General features: G+C 45.2%; 1 protein-coding gene across 1 annotated transcript in view; it reads right to left on the bottom strand.

Annotated features, from left to right (window-relative positions):
- The window catches only part of LOC142295074 (proton-coupled folate transporter-like), a 541,653-nt gene that overhangs the window by 276,305 nt on the left and 250,074 nt on the right, over nucleotides 1-15,274 (bottom strand). The window lies entirely within an intron of this gene.

Raw genomic sequence — 15,274 nt, 5'->3', positions numbered from 1 at the left:
AGCAGCAGAGCCGGCCGTGACACAGCGGGGTTCCCCAAGGAGGGTGCAGGTCGTAGCCAGAACGGGGGAGCTCCGGCTGAGCCCAACCCCCGCGCAAAGGGAGCAGGCAGACTCTCCATATTGGGAGCGGCAGCAGCGCCAGCTGGGCCAGGAGATCACGGCCCGGGAGAGGCAGAAGGCAGAGGTGCTGGCCTGGATGATCTGGGAGAAGGAAAATTTCCGCAGCGCCACCTATCGGGTGCGGGCCCGACCCGGGAAGGCCAAGTCCGCTGGTTTGACCTCCGCCGTGGATGGGCGTTCATTTTTGAGCCCGGAGGGAGGCCGAGGTCTTTGTCTCTCAGAGGGATGTGTACCCCCACCTTCCGATGGGTCACCCGGACCATGATCTGGAGCCCGGTGAGCTTGTTACGTACACCCGGCATTGCGGGGAGAGGGGCTGGTTCGCCCTTGATGTGAAGAGGAGGGTGAGTCGCAGTACCCAGTCCCCTCCCTCACCATACAGTCATGAAGATAAAGAGGAGTATTAAGGTAGCGGTTCCTGGCTACCATACTGCCCGTCCCCTTTGGGACTTTGTTTGATCCCATTGTATACCCCATTTACATAGACAAGGCCGAGAACTTGCAGGCCACCCAATAACTTTTGGGCTTGTAAATAATCCCGGACCACCCTTTCAGGTCCTACAGTTTCCGGAGAGGCTGGTTGGAGGAAGGGCCTGCGGCAAAGGAGGCTGAGGTCCCATCACCATGCAAACCGGTGACTACCCTCCGGGTCAGGGATCCCCTTGACGTAGGGCCTCTGAGAGACTGCCGGGTATGGAACTTTGTACCCGGCCCGTTGTGGGCAATACCCGGACCTAAACCTGATTCCTGGACTGGGGAAAAGGGGTGTTGACCTGTTTTTAGGGGCAGCATCAAGGCTAGGTTTGTTTGGGTGGGCAACTGAAAGGACCCGGTCCCGTTCCCGTTGAATAAAAATGTTTTACCCGTTTGCAGTGTTTAAGAAAAATGCCTCCCGTAAGGGATGATCCATAAAACCTGCTTAAAATGTAAAAAGTTAATATAATTGTATATGTTTTCCCGGTTTATCTTTTTCAGTTCATCAAAATAAACTGTGGTAGTTGGACAGCCCGTGGACGGTCTGTATTAAACCAAGGGGGAATGTGACGCCCTGGACTAGCCAGGTAGTCACAGGTAGGCCCTTCCATAACACCAGTCCCACACTAGGTAACACCCGCCAAACACATACACCCCAGTCACCTCCCTCAATGCTTAATGGACACACCAGGGGGGCGGAGCCAGGTGGTTGGCACGCCCACGAAGGAGTTCAGAGGGCTTGAGGCAGGAAAACACAAAAAAGGGGTTTTGAGTCTGAAGTTCAAGTGCACCAGACTTGTGCCCAGGTCTGCCGCAGACTGACAACAGGTGTCTGGGTCGGAGCCCAGTCACCTCTGGCTAGGAGGCATACGGTGGCCTAGCTTGCAGGAGCCGGGAAGATGGCCAGGTGGAACCATAAGGAACCGGGACAGGGTAGTGGCCCGCCTGTATCGAACCGGGGAACCGAGTGAAAACTGGAGCACACAGGGGGGTACTCAGACCCTGAAATGAGGTCCAGAAGCCTCTGGACTGAGTTAATTTACTGATTGAGGTCTGGACTATAGGTCCTTTCCCACCCAAGTCCCGACTGAAGACAACAGCTCACCGAGAGGGATAGAAAGCCACCGCACAGGCAGAGAGATCCCACGGGCCAGTGTCTGCAGGCAAACGGGCTTTCACGACACACATACCGCCGGGGAGCGGACTCCCATCGCTGAAGCAAAGGCAGTCTACATACGCACTACACGGTGCAGGAGAAAGGCAAAGACCACCAAACCGGGTGGGGGACCAGACGCAGCCGGCTGCGGGCACCGACCACCATCATCTTGGTTTACCAGAGACTCTTGTGCATCAATCATAGTGAGTACAACTGTGCCCTCGGGCCGCGCACTGCCCTGCACCACCAAGCACCGACATACCATCCCAATCGGGTCCTGGGGCCATCACCCCTACCCACAGAAGGGTTAACACCTTTGCTGCGCAACATCTTCCCCAGGTGCCTAGTAAACAGCAGCGGTGGTGTCCACATTCACCACAGCCCGTGGGTGGCATCACGAACTTAACTAAAAACCACGGCCCTGGCCGTAAACCTAACCCCCTATGTAGCGCCAGCATCCTTGCAGAGCGAAGTTACCCCGGGTCCGGAGGCGCTCGAGCCACCCACCAACGAGCCCGGATTCGAGCGGCTCGGCTGCAGCCGAGTGCGGGGCGGTACATATAGACCCATCAAAAGACCGCCATATAGTAGCCAATTTACATTACATTGTGTTACATTCTACAATATCAGGTTGTCTCACTCAAATATAGCAAAGTTAAATCGGTCAAATGCAACAGAGCAGAGTGGGTTGGAGTAGCTACATCTTTCTCTGTTCTGCTAGAACTGACCATCTCTCTACCTTGCCACTTTGCCCTGTCACTGTGCTCTGCCTTGCCACTCTGCCCTGTCTTTCTGCCCCATCACTCTGCTCTGCCCTGCCATTCTGCCTTGCCACTATGCTCTGTCACAGGGCAAGGCAGCCACTCTCCTCTGTCACTATGCTCTGCCCTGCCACTCTGCCCTGTCTTTCTGCCCCATCACTCTGCTCTGCTCTGTCACTCTACTCTACTTTGACACTCTGTCGTGCAACTTTGCCCTTTCACTCTGTTCTGCCCTGCCACTCTGCCCTGTCAGTCTGCCCTGCCACATCTGATGTAACATTTCTGACCCTCTCAGTTCTGCTTCATCTAAGTGAGAAGGTCATATATAGCAGAGTAGAAACACATGTAGGGTCTCTGACCATCTCTGCTCTTCTACATCAGATGTCTTCTACATCTGTCTCTGCTCTGCTACATCTGCTCAACTCAGGTGTAACAGAACTGTTATGATCAGATGTAACAAAGCAGAAGTGAACAAATATAGCATAGCAGGGATTGTCAGAGATGCTACATCTGATGTAGCTGTGACCTTCTCAGCTCTACTACATCTGACCATCTCAGTTCTACTTACATCTGACCATCTCAGTTCTACTACAGTCATGGCCAAAAGTTTTGAGAATGACACCAAAATTATATTTTCACATGATCTGTTGCCCTCTGGTTTTTAATTGTGTTTGTCTGATGTTTACATCACATACAGAAATATAATTGCAATCATATTATGAGTACCAAAAGGTTATATTGACAGTTAGAATGAGTTAGTGCAGCAAGTCAATATTTGCAGTGTTGACCCTTCTTCTTCAGGACCCCTGCAATTCTCCCTGGCATGCTCTCAATCAACTTCTGGATAAAATCCTGACTGATAGCTGTCCATTCTTGCATAAGCAATGCTTGTATTTTGCCAGAATTTGTTGGTTTTCGTTTGTCCACCTGTCTCTTGATGATTGCCCACAAGTTCTCAATGGGATTAAGATCTGGGGAGTTTCCTAGCCATGGACCCAAAATCTCTATGTTTTGTTCCATGAGCCATTTAGTGATCACCTTTGCTTTATGGCAAGATGCTCCATCATGCTGGAAAAGACATTGTTGGGCGCCAAACTGCTCTTGAACAGTTGGGAGAAGTTGCTCTTGGAGGACATTCTGGTACCATTCTTTATTCATGGCTGTGTTTTTAGGCAAGACTGTGAGTGAGCCGATTCCCTTGGCTGAGAAGCAACCCCACACATGAATCGTTTCAGGATGCTTAACAGTTGGCATGAGACAAGACTGGTGGTAGCGCTCACCTCTTCTTCTCCTAATACGCTGTTTTCCAGATGTCCCAAACAATCGAAAAGGGGATTCATCTGAGAAAATGACTTTACCCCAGTCCTCAGCAGTCCACTCCCTGTACCTTTTGCAGAATATCAGTCGGTCCCTGATGTTTTTTCTGGAGAGAAGTGGCTTCTTTGGTGCCCTCCTTGAAACCAAGCCTTGCTCAAGCAGTCTCCACCTCACAGTGCGTGCAGAAGCACTCACACCAGCCTGCTGCCATTGCTGAGCAAGCTCGGCACTGCTGGTAGTCCGATCCCGCAGCTGAAACAGTTTTAAGATACGGTCCTGGCATTTGCTGGTCCTTCTTGGGCGCCCTGGAGCCTTTTTGGCAACAATGTAAGCCCTCTCCTTGAAGTTCTTGATGATGCGATAGATTGTTGACTGAGGTGCAATCTTTGTAGCTGTGATACTCTTCCCTGTTAGGCCATTTTTGTGCAGAGCAATGATGGCTGCACGTGTTTCTTTAGAGATAACCATGGTTAACTGAAGAGAAACAATGATACTAAGCACCAGCTTCCTTTTAAAGTGTCCAGTGGTGTCATTCTTACTTAATCATGACTGATTGATCGCCAGCCCTGTCCTCATCAACACCCACACCTGTGTTAATGAACCAATCACTAAAACAATGTTAGCTGCTCCTTTTAAGGCAGGAATGCAATGATGTTGAAATGTGTTTTGGGGGTTAAAGTTCATTTTCTTAGCCAATATTGACATTGCAAGTAATTGATGTTAAGCTGATCACTCTTTATGACATTCTGGAGTATATGCAAATTGCCATTAGAAAAACTTAAGCAGTAGACTTTGTAAAAATTAATATTTGTAGCATTCTCAAAACTTTTGGCCATGACTGTACATCTGAGTGAGATGGTCAGATTTAGTAGAGCAGAGACAGTGAAGAGAGATGGAAAGATAAACACTGCGGTATTTGCAACAGTTTTGCTGAATGATTTGCTGCAGAAAATCTTTATAACCTTTCTGCAGTCCTTCCCCAGCAAAACCTATGGTAAAAAAAAATGCTGTGCGCACACTGCGTTGTTTTCCTCTACAGGTTTTGCTGCAGAATTTGCAGAATGCAGAAAACAAGATGATCATGTCACTTCTTTTCTCCAGGTATCTGCGGTTTTTGCCATAGATAACCGTAAAAAAACCGCAGGGAACAACCCGCGGCAAAACCTAGGCAAAACTGCAGCAAAAACGCGGGTGCGGTATTCTGCCAGAGGGTGTGGATTTTTCTTAAGAAAAGTCCATTTTCTAATGCACATAGCCTAAAGGCTACTTTACACACTGCGATATCGGTCCCGATATCGCTAGTGTGGGTATCCGCCCCCATCTGTTGCGCGACACGGGCATATCGCTGCCCGTGCCGCACAACATCGCCCAGAGCCGTCACACATACTTACCTGTCCGGCGACGTCGCTGTGACCGGCGAACCGCCTCCTTTCTAAGGGGGCGGTCCGTGCGGCGTCACAGCGACGTCACTGAAACGTCACTGAACCGCCGCCCAATCGCAGCGGAGGGGCGGAGATGAGCGGGACGTAACATCCCGCCCACCTCCTTCCTTCCGCATAGCGGCCGGGAGGCAGGTAGGGAGAGCTTCCTCACTCCTGCGGCGTCACACGCAGCGATGTGTGCTGCCGCAGGAACGACGAACAACCTCGTTACTGCTGAAGTAACGATAATTGGGAATGGACCCCCGTGTCGCCGATTAGCGATTTTGCACTGTTTTGCAACGATGCAAAATCGCTTATCGGTGTCACACGCAACGGCATCGCTAATGCGGCCGGATGTGCGTCACAAAATCCGTGACCCCAACGACTCCGCATTAGCGATGTCGCAGCGTGTAAAGCCCGCTTAAGAGTCCAGCTGAGGGAGAAGAGTCCCTGGACTCAGATGGGGAAATCCAGCTTCAGTGCAGCTGCTCCAATGATTGAAAGAAGCTACTTCACTGTAACTCAAGCACTAGAGCACCAGGAGTGCTCCATCAAGAAACAAGCAGTGCCAACTGCCAAACACTCTCACCTATCACTAGTGACTATATGTTTTCATTCCTTTTTAACCTTTTGTTGGCACTCATGTGCTGCAAGATGGCAGCCAAAGCTAGCCACTTTTTTCCTGAATTTGCTCAAAGCAAATTATGAAACTAACCTTCTTAATGGGGATTTTTGAAAAATTCTAATATAAATCAATTCCACTTGACTAAATTTCCGTGTCTAATTAATTAATTATTCATTTATAGTGTGACAATATAGAATTTTTAAACTGTATCAAAGCAAAAAAAGATAGATGTTATTACTGCTGTAATAAATGTTATTTCTGGAGGTACTGTTACTTTGGAAGGAATGAAAGGGAGGTGCTTTTACTTTGCTGGGCACCACAATTTTTTACTTGCAGTGTAGAAATGGGGGAGCAAATGTGGAGGGTGCTCTAGAAGTGATCAGTCATAGGTGTGTGTGTTTCTTCCACAAATATGAGTCTCAACTGGAAGATGTCTTAGCACTGTCTGTGCTAGATTAAGAAGAAAAGCTAAAATTATGACTTCAATTGTGACCATTACCAGAATGTCACTGTACTTATCATATACAGTATATGTTATGTAATATGTGATCTGGTCATGGTTTGATGGTATGTATCCATTGTACGTGATTAGGGATGAACGAATATACTCATTACTACTCAGTACTCGCTGAGTAGTACGGTATTCGGGCTACTTGTTACTCCGCGAGTATCCTTGTAATTACTCGTTAGGAGAAGCGAGTCCAATGGAAGTCAATAGGATATGTGAGTTAAGGGGGCTTTACACACTACGACATCGCTAATGTGAACTAGTTGGGGTCACGGAATTGGTGACACACATCCGGCCGCATTAGCGATGCCGTTGCGTGTGACACCTATGAGCGATTTTGCATCGTCGCAAAATCGCTCATCGGTGACTTGGGGGTCCATTCTCAAAAATCGTTACTGCGGCAGTAACGAGGTTGTTCCTCATTCCTGCGGCAGCACACATCGGTATGTGTGACATCGCAGGAACGAGGAACCTCTCCTTACCTGCCTCCCGGCCGCAATGCGGAAGGAAGGAGGTGGGCGGGATGTTACGTCCCGCTCATCTCCACCCCTCTGCTTCTATTGGGCGGCGGTTCAGTGACGCAGCTGTGACATCGCTGTGACGCTGAACGAACCGCCCCCTTAGAAAGGAGGCGGTTCGCCAGTCACAGCGACGTTGCCGGACAGGTAAATAGTGTGATGGGTCTGGGCGATGTTGTGCGGCACGGGCAGCGATTTGCCCGTGTCGCACAACAGATGGGGCGGGTACCCACGCTAGCAATATCGGTACCGATATCGCAGCGTGTAGATCGGCCTTAATTGTCTGCTGGACCCTACAAAGCGGTCTGGGGGCTGAATAACAGGATGAAATGGATGCAGGATTGTTTAAAAGCCCGACGGTAAAAAGCCGCCGGCTTTTTTAAGCAATCAGCTGATGCATGCTCCCCGCGTGGGTTCTTCAGTCTCTGGTGCTGCGCTCCCCGCGCTGGTCATTGGCTCCCCGATGCTGCGCTCCCCGCTGTCCTGTGTTGCGCTCCCCGCTGCCCTGTGCTGCGCTCCCAGCTGCCCTGTGCTGCACTCCCAGCTCCCTGGTGCTGCGCTCCCCGCTGCCTTGTGCTTTGCTCCCCACCTAGTCCTAACTCAGGATCGGGCAGGGAGGAAGCGAAGCACTGGTCGGTCTCTCCCTTTCACCTTCTCTCTCATACTCACCGATCAACAGCACGGCACTGCACGGCTGTCACACTGCTCTCGCGGCTTCTCCAGCTTTAGAAAATGCCAGTCGCTCATTATTCTATCTCATATTCACTGCTTTCCCCGCCCACCGACGCCTATGATTGATTGCAGTCAGATGATGCACCCCCACGCTGAGTGACAGCTGTGTCACTGCTACCAATCACAGCCGCCGGTGGGCGGGTCTATATCATGCAATACAATAAATAAATAAATGATTTTAAAAAAACGTCGTGCGGTCCCCCCAATTTTGATAGTCAGCCAAGATAAAACAGACAGCTGGGGATTAGTATTCTCCCCCTGGGGGGGCCACATAGTTATTTCCCCCCCGGGGAAAAATAGCAACCGGCAGCCACCCCAGATTCGGCGCATCCATTAGATGCACCATATCTGACGTTTATCCCGGCTCATCTCAATTGCCCTGGTGCGGTGGAAATCGGGGTAATAAGAGGTTAATATCACCTGAGTTTTACCAGGTGACATTAAGCCCTGAATTAATAAAGTTCAGATTCGCTTGAAGCCGGACTTTATTAATTCACTTGTAGTAAAGTAAAATAACACGCACTCAAAACACAATTATTCAAAATGAAACACAGACAACAAACTTTTATTGTAAATAAAATCAGATAAACCCTCATTTACCATTTTATTAAATCCCCAAAACCCCTCCAAAGTAGTCCAATACGAGGTCCCATGCAGTCATCAGCTTAGCTCCATGTTAGTGACGGTAGTGAGGGTTAATCCTCTCTCTACCGCCGCTAACAACAGAATGACTGGGTAATGTGGTGGGGATTAGGCAGGTCTGACAGTGTGTCAGATGACGTCATCGCTGCCCGACACAGTTTAGCATTGGCAGGGAGACACCGAGCCATAGAATGACAGCTCTGACATCATTCCGATAACAGTGGGCTTCAGAGCTGTCATTCTGTGCTGGTTCTTGCTCTGAGCGGCAGTTTCATGTCACCGCTCAGAGTCAGTACAAGGACTGGATACAGCAGAGTCGGCGTTGGACCTCGGTTGTGGATTTACATTGGAGCTGGGTATGTTTGGGGTTAATAAATGGGTTAAAGAGGGTGTCTGTGTGTTTATTTTTAAATAAAGGATTTTTATCTCTGTGAGTGTTTTATTAACTATTTAATTACAGGATTGGTAATATGGCGGTCTCATCGAAACCTAAATATTACCAATCCAGGGCTTAATGACAGGTGTCAATTATCACCTGTCATTAACCCCTTATTACCCCAATTGCCAACGCATCAGGTCATTTGGGATGAGCTGGGATAAACGCCAGATATAATGGATGCGCCAAGTCTGGGGCGGCTGCCGGTTGCTCTTCTTACCCTGGGGGGGGCAATAACCATGTGCCCCTCCCAGGGGGGAGAATAACAACCCCCAGCTGTCTGTTTTATCTTGGCTGACTATCAAAATTGGGGTGGACCCTGCATCGTTTTTTTTAATTTATTTATTTATTTACACATTCGGCTGTCACATGGAGTGGGCGGGGCGATGATATTACATTAAGTGTAATGACAGGTCACATCAGCGGTATTCTGCCGCACTGCCGGATCCGGCACAAATGAAGTACAATTCAATACAGTTCACTGGCATCGCGGCAAGCTCCTGTCACAAGCTGTCACATGCTCCGGTCACATAACCGCATGTGATTGGAGTTTTCCGCGATGCCTGTGAACTGTATTGAACTGTACTGCATTTGTGCCGAATCCGTCAGTGCGGCAGGATACCGCTGATGTGAGAGTAGCACCGACGGCTTTCCCGTCCGATGATTCCCTCCCCGCTGCCTCGCTCCTGCGCCTTATGCTTCCCTCCCCACTGCCCGGTGCTTCACTCCCCCGCTGCCTCCTCGCCCGATTCTAAGTTAGGACTGGGTGGGGAGCACCGCACGGGGAGTGGGGAGCAAAGGAACCGGGCGGAAAGCGTGCATCAGCTGATTGTTTAAAAAAGCCGGCGGCTTTTTGCTGCCCACTTTTTAAACAATCATGCATCCATTTCAGCCTTTTACTCAGGCCCCAGATTGCTTTGCAGAGTCCAGCAGGCAATTACTCGCATTTCCCATTGACTTGCATTGGACTCGCTACTCGTAACGAGTACCCGAGTATTAGGACCTACTCGTTACAAGTATAGCGAGTCTGGGTAGTTCACTACTCGCACATCCTTATACGTGATAGTATTATACGTGATAGTATTGGTATATTGGTCTTGATATGGTGGATTTTGTTTAGTAACAGGATGGTGGCGGTACTCAGACGCTATGAGGTGGTAATATATAACCATTGTGTGGCAGTATTATACCATCTATGTTTTTTTTTATTATTATTATTATTATTATTATTATTATTACTATTATATGAGTTTTGGTATTGTAGAATTATTCAGTAACAGTATGGCGATATTTTTTATTTAATAACAGTGTGACCACTATTTACAAGTATTACTTAGAAAATGACCTTATTGTTGTGTTTTCTATGTAATTGATATATTTTATCTGTTTGGTTTTTTTATTGTTTGTTTCGGTTTTTTTAATGGGGGGATCTAGAACACCAGGGGCTTATACATTTGAACAACATCCTGGTGGGAGGTCATGTGCACATTGTGAATTGGGGACCATTTGACTCTAGTTATGCTGCTGTACTGTATTTCAGTATTGCTTTATTGCTAGATACCTTTCTGTGTCTAGAAGGAAAGCAGTGAAATCTTTGTAGTTGACAGTTAACAATTTGCATAAATGACAAGGTCTCAACATGCAAGTGAAGTTTGTCTTCCAGCTAGTAACTAGAGAAGACAGATAATTAACATAATCAAAGAACAAACAAGGCGGCATTTAATTTGACTAGGAAATTATTAGCAATTATTAGACATTTTCGAGATCAGTTAAAATTAGGTCCAGGTCATTTATTCTGTTGAAACTAAATTGGAAAGTAAGGAAGGACAGCGTGTAAGAATGTTTGTCTGTATCACATTTTTTCCTGTTTTGCTTTTTTTTTTTTTTTAAATAACAGTAAAATAATTGACTCTAAAATGACAACAAATCTAACATTTTGGTACTAATAACAACAGAACCAGTAGAAATAATCAAGTAGGTTAGGACCCTGCTTCACCAATTAGGTGCTCTGGAGAAAAATATATATATGTAGGAAAGAACTCCGGCACTCTTAGTAACCCCAATAAGAGACTTTAAGCAGTAGTGATGTTCAAATAGAATTTTTTTATTCAGAGAAAAAGTCCATAAATAAATAAACGTTTTCGACCTAATTCGGTCTTCCTCAGTGAAGTCCACGGAGCGGTTCCCCACACACATATGTCCACTTTGTAACATAATCGTGAGGGCTTTCCTCTTTTGTTCAGTATTGTCCAATTCAACCTCATTTAAGGTCTGTTCTGAAGCGGTGGATCCATAAAGGAGGATCTTACAAAGGAAGATCATAATTTTACCCTGCATCTCCATAGATAAGTCCTTTCTGAGGAAGACCGAATTAGGTCGAAAACGTTTATTTATTTATGGACTTTTTCTCTGAATAAAAAAATTCTATTTGAACATCACTACTGCTTAAAGTCTCTTATTGGGGTTACTAAGAGTCCAGTAGAAATAATGACTCTTTTGAATAGTTTCACAGGAAAATGGCCTAGAGGTTTAATTTGTACGAAAAATATAACATGGACCATTACTGCCACTCCAACCTGTCTTTCCAAAGATTCTCACTGGTCTCTGTTGACATTACTGCAGTGGTGTTGTTCCGTCTACAGTCCTCCAGTCATTAAGCTTACAGCAGTTGTCCATGATTGGGGCACAAGTCTGCAGTCATTCTATTTGTGAATCCTCACAGCGTGCAGTGTGCATTCTGTCAGGATTCTCCAGTGTCGGGAGCAGACGGCAATGTATACAATTTGCATATTTTCAGTCACATTTTGACTAGACTTGTTATATTAAGCAAGGCTGCGCATGTGTGGTTGGCTTATGACCACATGAATTCAAATTGCATACCTGGGGTCACACACCCTCCCACTTCCAGAATCCTGATAGCATGCACACTGCGTGTTGTGAGGATTAAATAAGTTTGCAGCCACATAGTCTGCAGTCTACAGGCACCAGGCTTGACCTTAGGCCTCCTTTAAGGCCCTGTCACACACAGAGATAAATCTGCGGCAGATCTGTGGTTGTAGTGAAATTGTGGACAATCAGTGCCAGGTTTGTGGCTGTGTACAAATGGAACAATATGTCCATGATTTCACTGCAACCACAGATCTACCAAAGATTTATCTCTGTGTGTGATGGGGCCTTTACACATCAGTTATTCTGATACGTATGTTGCAGTTTTAATATACATAACAGAATTATGGACATACGCAGACCCATTAAAATCAATGGGTCTGTATACACATCAGTGATTTTTCACTGATGTGTTACCACGCGACGTACACGAGTGTCCATGTGTTCCTTAGAGAGACAAGTCCGTGTTTCTCTGGCATCACTGATATCACAGTAGTGTGATCTGTGGGACACATACCATAAAAATCACGTACATTTAAAATAAAAAGCTTTTTAAACTCACTTGTCTCTAGCGATGCTGTCTTCAGCCACTACTGTCTCCTGCTTCCAGGCTGGCTAATTATGATCATGCATATTTACTGCACTGCAACCCAGAAGTTCCAGGAGGGGGGATACAGAAGCGACCGGACACAGGAGAGTCGGAAGCATCAGCACCACGGACAGCAGGGGCATGGACAGGTGAGTATAAGTGCCTGATCTCCATGTGCTATCACGGAGAGCACATGGAGAACACACATGTGCCAAAATCACGGCACACGGAGGGTCAAATGTTTCTTTAACACATCAGTAAAAAAGTGTGTGTTTCTGACTGATTTGTGAAAGAGACCTTATCCTTTTTGGAGTTTCTGGAGGTAATTCTGATGGTGTTAATTTGACTCAGATCAAGCCTTTGGGCCATTTCACTTTCAAGACAGAACCCTACTTTAACCTTGTAATATAACTGACTTTTGTATTGATGGGAATCCTAAATTTCAGACTTTTCTTTGCTTTAAAAAGACAAATACTGTAACATTTCTTTAATTCTCAATATTTTGCTATAAAGCTGAAAATAATATATTGTAGATCCAGAAATTGGTGACTGAATATTGATAAAAACTTAGGAGACTTTTCTCATTTTATTTTGGGCTGCATTTATGCAGTTATATATACTTTTCTTCCAGCAACACAAAATATGATAATTCAACACTTATTATTCAGAACTTATTCATTAATTTTGGATTATAGATACAAATATAAATCTAGTTCTAAGGAAAGGAGATGGAGGATTTGTTCGCAGAGAAAATAGAGATACTGTATGTATATCTTTACCACAAGAGGTTTTTTAAGGTCAGCTTTTCTGGAAGCTGCAATCCAACTATGTGGCATGGAGTTACACAGATTTTTTTAGATTTTTACATTTAACACTTTTGACTAGATGTGTTTCTCCAATTTTTTTTTTTTTGCCACCTCCTTACTAGAATGGGGGGGGCAACAGATGCCATTAATAAACTTACTAATCATGCAAACTTTCAACAGTAATAAAAGGGATATGTATGATAAAAAAAAATGTCATCAGAAAACTCAAAAAAGTCTTCATAAGTTTCTCTTTAGAACAATAGAATGTGTTTTGCTAGAGGAGGTCATTAACTCATTTATTACTCAGTCTGTTTTTACCTTCCTGACATCCAATTTTTTCCAATTGTGACAGGTCACTGTGACAGGTTATAACTCTGGAACGATTCAATGGATCCCGGTGATTCTCAGATTTACATGAAGTACCAGATTTTTTTTATGACATGTGGTACTTCATGATAGTGATAAAAATGTGATGATATTTTTTGCATTTATATGTGAAAAAATTGGAAATTTGTAGAACATTTTGAAAATTTCTCAAGTCAAGTTTTAAAATTTGATTTTTTACGTCACCCCCTTCACGACTGGCCGATTTTTCGCTTTCCGGTTTTTTTTTTCGCCATTCTTTTTCTGAGAGATGTAACTTTTTTATTTTTCAGTCAATATGGTCATGTGAGGGCTCATGTTTTGCGGAACGAGCTGTACTTTTACATGAAACCATCAGTTTTACCATATAGTGTACTGGAAAACGGTAAACAAATTCCAAATGCAGAAAAATTGCAAAAAACGAAGTGCGATAGCACTATGGTTTTTGAGATATTTTATTCACTGTGTTCACTATATGGTAAAACTGATGAGTGTGTGTGATGCCTCAGGTCAGTGTGAGTTCATAGACATCAAACATGTATAGGTTTACTTTTATATAAGGGGTTAAAAAAAAATCGCAAGTTTGTCCGAAAAAAGTGTCGCACGTTTTACGCCATATTCCGTGACCCGTAGTGTTCTCATTTTTCGGGATCTATGGCTCAGTGATAGCTTATTTTTTGCGTCTTGAGCTGACGTTTTTAACGGTACTATTTTTGTGCAGATGCTACGTTTTTATCGCCTCTTATTTCATTTTCCGCAAAAGTTGTGGCGACAAAAAAATGTCGTTTTGGCGTTTGGAATTTTCTTGCTGCTACGCCGTATACGGATCAGATTAATTGATTTTATATTTTGATAGATCGGGCGTTTCTGAACGCGGCAATACCAAAAGTGTGTATATTTTTTATTTTTTTAACCCTTTAATTTTCAATGGGGTGAATGGGTGGTGATTTGAACTTTTAGGTTTTTTTGTTTTTTTTTTATTTTTTAAAACTTTTTTTTATTTTACTAGTCCCCCTAGGGGGCTATTGCGATCAGCAATCCAATCGCTCTGCACTATCTGCTGATCACAGCTACACAGGTGTAAACAGCAGATACGCTCTCTTTCTCTTTTGCTGTGCGCTGGCACAGCAAAAGTGAAAGCAAGTCATGTGTAGTACAGGAGTCATCACATGACCCTGTGCTACCATGACAACTATTGGAAGTCACGTGATCGCGTCACGTGACTTCCGGTATCGGGCGGTAAGTCAAAGTTTACCGCAATCGCGCTTATAATGGCGCTGTCACGTATTGACAGCGCCATTTAAGGGGTTAATCGGCACGAGCAGATAGCGATTCTGCTCGTGCCTAGCAGGCACACATCTCAGCTGTGAAAATCAGCTGAGATGTGCGCCGATCGCGGCATGCTGCCGCCGGAGGACCGCGGGCAGTAACATTATGACATTTAGGACGTAATTTTACTGCCCGCGGTCGTTAAGGGGTTAAACCAGAGAGTTATGTCACACAAAATAGGTAATAAATAAAATTCCCCACATGTCTACTTTATATCAGCACAATTTTTGAAATATAATTATATAATTTTGTTTTGGTTAGCAAGTTAGAAGGCTTTTATCAGCAATTGCTAATTCTTACAACAATATTAACAAAACCATTTTATAGGGACCACATCACATGTTAAGGGATTTTGAGAGGCCTAGGTGACAGAAAATATTCAAAAGTGACAGTTCTATAAACTGCACCCTTTAAGCTGCTGCTGAAAACCACATCCAGAGGTAACAACTGTTGTAACCCCAAATTTTTTTTGTTTTGTTTTTTTTTATTCACAAGGGTAACTGGAGAAAATGCACCATACAATTTATAGTGCAATTTCTCCTGAGTATGACGGTACCTCATATGTGGTGAAAATCAACTGTTAGGGTGCAC

Source organism: Anomaloglossus baeobatrachus, chromosome 3 (assembly GCF_048569485.1).
Source record: "Anomaloglossus baeobatrachus isolate aAnoBae1 chromosome 3, aAnoBae1.hap1, whole genome shotgun sequence".
Taxonomy (NCBI): Eukaryota; Metazoa; Chordata; class Amphibia; order Anura; family Aromobatidae; genus Anomaloglossus; species Anomaloglossus baeobatrachus.
The sequence above is the reverse complement of the archived record's forward strand: the minus strand, read 5'-3'. Positions and strand labels throughout refer to the sequence as shown.